Genomic DNA, 5223 nt, shown 5'->3' with positions numbered 1-5223 from the left:
GTGCTTTTAACCTTCCTGAGTCTGAGGGTGCTTTTAACCTTCCTGGTCTTGCTTTTAACCTTCCTGAGTCTGAGGGTGCTTTTAACCTTCCTGAGTCTGAGGGTGCTTTTAACCTTCCTGAGTCTGAGGGTGCTTTTAACCTTCCTGAGTCTGAGGGTGCTTTTAACCTTCCTGAGTCTGAGGGTGCTTTTAACCTTCCTTAGTCTGAGGGTGCTTTTAACCTTCCTGAGTCTGAGGGCGGTTTAAACCTTCCTGGGTCTGAGGGTGCTTTTAACCTTCCTGAGTCTGAGGGTGCTATTAACCTTCCTGAGTCTGAGGGTGCTTTTAACCTTCCTGAGTCTGAGGGTGCTATTAACCTTCCTGAGTCAGGTATTTTTTAACCTTCCTGAGTCTGAGGGTGCTTTTAACCTTCCTGAGTCTGAGGGTGCTTTTAACCTTCCTGAGTCTGAGGGTGCTATTAACCTTCCTGAGTCCGAGGTTTTTTTTAACCTTCCTGAGTCTGAGGGTGCTTTTAACCTTCCTGAGTCTGAGGGTGCTTTTAACCTTCCTGAGTCTGAGGGTGCTTTTAACCTTCCTGAGTCTGAGGGTGGTTTTAAACTTCCAGACTTGGAATTATATCAACTCTCTACCCAAGGCTTTTACTTGTGACATATAGTTAAATGCACTCACGAGGAACAATGGGTACATAATCAAAATGCGCATGCTCATCCCCAGAATCTTTTTACGTGTCTATTTTCAAAGATAAAGCTAAGAACGTGAACAACTTCATAGTTAAAAACAGTATAACAATATGGAAGAAGATCAAACATATTTTACAAGAACCAATGTCACTCCCTAAAAACACAACCATTTGGAACAAGTCTTGGATAGCTTTTCACGATTCACTGATAAATTGGTCCACATGGACAACTAAAGGCATAGAAACCATAAATGACTTGGTAACAGGAAATAAATGTATTTCCGTGACAGAATTAAAAAGTCATTTTGGACTGACCAATGTAGATACAGTATTTTCAAATTTTGCAACTTAAAAGTTTCATATCATGAAATGTTGCTTTTTAAGTCATTTGGATATCAGAGAAACATCGAGGGAATCTTATTTGAGTCAGAAAAGGCTGTTCATGTGATAGGTAAGATATATAAAACTTTGCAGAGAGCATATCCAACTGACAACCTCTTAGAAAAAAATATTAACTATTGGAACCAAGACTTAAAAATAACTGATGTTGGAGGGAATGTTGGGACACAACTAACGAAGTTACAGTTGTCAAAAAGGTAGGCTTAATCCAGTATAAACTAATGTATATAATTTCTTATACAAGAGACATGATTCACAAATTCTACAGCACAATGGCAGAATCATCTCTGACGTGTAAAACTAACAATGACTCAATAATCCATGAGTTCTGGGAACGTTATAAAGTCCAAAAGTTATGGGCAGAGTTAAACAGATGGCTGTCAGAAGTATTACAATTTAAATGGAATTTTAATTTGTTTGTCTGCACACCGCCCGGGCATGCATAAATTCCTTGTTTTTGAAAGAAAAGCACATTTTTTTGTCCATTAAAATAACATCAAATTGATCAGAAATACAGTGTAGACATTGTTAATGTTGTAAATGACTATTGTAGCCACCCCGCTGATCCTCAACACTGGGGCTTCACAAGGGTGCGTGCTCAGCCCCTTCCTGTACTCCCTATTCACCCACAACTGCGTGGCCATCACGCCTCCAACTCAGTCAAGTTTGCAGACGACACTAGAGTGGTAGGCTTGATTACCAACAACGACGAGACTGCCTACAGGAAGGAAGTGAGGGCCCTCGGAGTGTGGTGTCAGGAAAATAACCTCGCACTCAACGTCAACAAAACAAAGGAGATGATCGTGGACTTCAGGAAACAGCAGAGGGAGCACCCCCCCATCCACATCGATGGGACAGTAGTGGAGAAGGTGGAAAGTTTTAAGTTCCTCGGCGTAGACATCACGGACAAACTGAAATGGTCCACCCACACAGACAGCATGGTGAAGAAGACGCAGCAGCGCCTCTTCAACCTCAGGAGGCTGAAGAAATTTGGCTTGTCACCAAAAACACTCACAAACTTTTACAGCTGCACAATCGAGAGCATCCTGTCGGGCTGTATCACCGCCTGGTACGGCAACTGCTCCGCCCACAACCGTAAGGCTCTCCAGAGGGTAGTGAGGTCTGCACAACGCATCACCGGGGGCAAACTACCTGCCCTTCAGGATACCTACGCCACCTGATGTCACAGGAAGGCCAAAAAGATCATCAAGGACAACCACCACCCGAGCCACTGTCTGTTCACCCTGCTAGCATCCAGAAGGCGAGGTCAGTACAGGTGCATCAAAGCTGGGACCGAGAGACTGAAAAACAGCTTCTTTCTCAAGGCCATCAGACTGTTAAACAGCCATCACTAACATTGAGTGGCTGCTGCCAACATACTGACTCAAATCTCTAGCCATTTTAATAATTAAACATTGGATGTAATAACTGTTTCACTAGTCACTTTAAACAATGCCACTTTATATAATGTTTACATACCCTACATTACTCATCTCATACTGTACTCTATACCATCTACTGCATCTTGCCTATGCCATTCGGCCATCACTCATCCATATACAGTGGGGAGAACAAGTATTTGATTCACTGCTGATTTTGCAGGTTATCCTACTTACAAAGCATGTAGAGGTCTGTAATTTGTATCATAGGTACACTTCAACTGTGAGAGACGGAATCTAAAACAAACATCCAGAAAATCACATTGTATGATTTTTAAGTAATTAATTTGCATTTTATTGCATGACATAAGTATTTGATCACCTACCAACCAGTAAGAATTCTGGCTCTCACAGACCTGTTAGTTTTTCTTTAAGAAGCCCTCCTGTTCTCCACTCATTACCTGTATTAACTGCACCTGTTTGAACTATTTACCTGTATAAAAGACACCTGTCCACACACTCAATCAAACAGACTCCAACCTCTCCACAATGGCCAAGACCAGAAAGCTGTGTAAGGACATCAGGGATAAAATTGTAGACCTGCACAAGGCTGGGATGGGCTACAGGACAATAAGGCAAGCAGCTTGGTGAGAAGGCAACAACTGTTGGCGCAATTATTAGAAAATGGAAGAAGTTCAAGATGACGGTCAATCACCCTCGGTCTGGGGCTCCATGCAAGATCTCACCTTGTGGGGCATCAATGATCATGAGGAAGGTGAGGGATCAGCCCAGAACTACACGGCAGGACCTGGTCATTGACCTGAAGAGAGCTGGGACCACAGTCTCAAAGAAAACCATTAGTAACACACTACTCCGTCATAGATTAAAATACGGCAGCGCACGCAAGGTCCCCCTGCTCAAGCCAGCGCATGTCCAGGCCCGTCTGAAGTTTGCCAATGACCATCTGGATGATCCAGAGGAGGAATGGTAGAAGGTCATCTGGTCTGATGAGACAACAATAGAGCTTTTTGGTCTAAACTCCAGTCGCTTTGTTTGAAGAAAGAAGAAGGATGAGTACAACCCCAAGAACACCATCCCAACCGTGAAGCATGGAGGTGGAAACATCATTCTTTGGGGATGCTTTTCTGCAAAGGGGACAGGACGACTGCACCGTATTGAGGGGAGGATGGATGGGGCCATGTATCGCGAGATCTTGGCCAACAACCTCCTTCCCTCAGTAAGAGCATTGAAGATGGGTCGTGACTGGGTCTTCCAGCATGACAACGACCAGAAACACACAGCCAGGGCAACTAAGGAGTGGCTCCGTAAAAGCATCTCAAGGTCCTGGAGTGGCCTAGTCAGTCTTCAGACCTGAACCCAATAGAAAATCCTTGGAGGGAGCTGAAAGTCTGTATTGCCCAGTGACAGCCCCGAAACCTGAAGGATCTGGAGAAGGTCTGTATGGAGGAGTGGGCCAAAATCCCTGCTGCAGTGTGTGCAAACCTGGCCAAGAACTACAGGAAACGTATGATCTCTGTGATTGCAAACAAAGGTTTCTGTACCAAATATTAAGTTCTGCTTTTCTGATGTATCAAATACTTATGTCATGCTATAAAATGCCATTTAATTACTTAAAAATCATACAATGTGATTTTATGGATTTTTGTTTTAGATTCCGTCTCTCACAGTTGAAGTGTACCTATGATAAAAATTACAGACCTCTACATGCTTTGTAAGTAGGAAAACCTGCAAAATCGGCAGTGTATCAAATACTTGTTCTCCCCACTGTATTTATATGTACATATTCTTATTCATTCATTTACACTTGTGTGTTAAAGGTAGTTGTGAAATTGTTCAATCATTTGTTAGACATTACTGCGTGGTCGGACCTAGAAGAACAAGCATATCGCTACGCTCGCATTAACGTCTGCTAACCATGTGTATGTGACAAATAAAATTTGATTTGATTTGTAGAACAGTGTCATGTTTCTACTGGTCAAGACATCTCCACTACAGAACCTTGATGAGTGTGGATGTAGAATTGTGTCATGTTTATTGTAGTGACTGAAGGGTTCAGTTGTCTGTTTGTCCCCAAGGAGTAGGAGTCCAAAGTAGGTTAGGAGTTTCCTAGTCTTGGAGTATAACCTTACACATCTATACATATGCTAATTATAAGTTAGGAGTTACCTAGTCTAGGAGTTTCACCTATAAATATGCTAATTATTTCGACACCCTAAAGAGATACTGGAGCAATATCATTCATAGCACTCTATCATTAATATTAGTACTTACTGGATATTACTTTGAACTGAATACAGAGGCCTATGGGCTCTGGTCAGAAGTAGGGTACTTCATACGAAATAGGATTCCATTTAGGATGTATAGTAGTGCACTACTTAGGGAATAGGATTCCATTTAGGATGTATAGTAGTGCACTACTTAGGGAATAGAATTCCATTTAGGATGTGTAGTAGTGCACTACTTAGGGAATAGGATTCCATTTAGGATGTATAGTAGTGCACTACTTAGGGAATAGGATTCCATTTAGGATGTATAGTAGTGCACTACTTAGGGAATAGGATTCCATTTAGGATGTATAGTAGTGCACTACTTAGGGAATAGGATTCCATTTAGGATGTATAGTAGTGCACTACTTAGGGAATAGGATTCCATTTAGGATGTAGCATATTTCACTGGTTTCCCAGAGAGTTCTGTTCCTGAAGTGTCCCCAGAGGAATATCCTCATTCTTCCCTGACATCACCTAA

At 42.3% G+C, this 5223-nt stretch overlaps 1 long non-coding RNA gene across 1 annotated transcript; it reads right to left on the bottom strand.

The window, feature by feature from the left end:
* Positions 1-245: 245 nt before the first annotated feature.
* On the bottom strand, positions 246-612 carry LOC121838988. Its single transcript, XR_006078517.1, has 2 exons — positions 571-612; positions 246-356 (listed from the first exon to the last, which is right to left on the bottom strand). It is a non-coding gene; the product is annotated as an uncharacterized LOC121838988 (long non-coding RNA).
* Positions 613-5223: the final 4611 nt, after the last annotated feature.

Source organism: Oncorhynchus tshawytscha, linkage group LG13 (genome assembly GCF_018296145.1).
Source record: "Oncorhynchus tshawytscha isolate Ot180627B linkage group LG13, Otsh_v2.0, whole genome shotgun sequence".
Lineage (NCBI taxonomy): Eukaryota > Metazoa > Chordata > Actinopteri > Salmoniformes > Salmonidae > Oncorhynchus > Oncorhynchus tshawytscha.
This window is presented reverse-complemented; position numbering and strand designations above follow the sequence as displayed.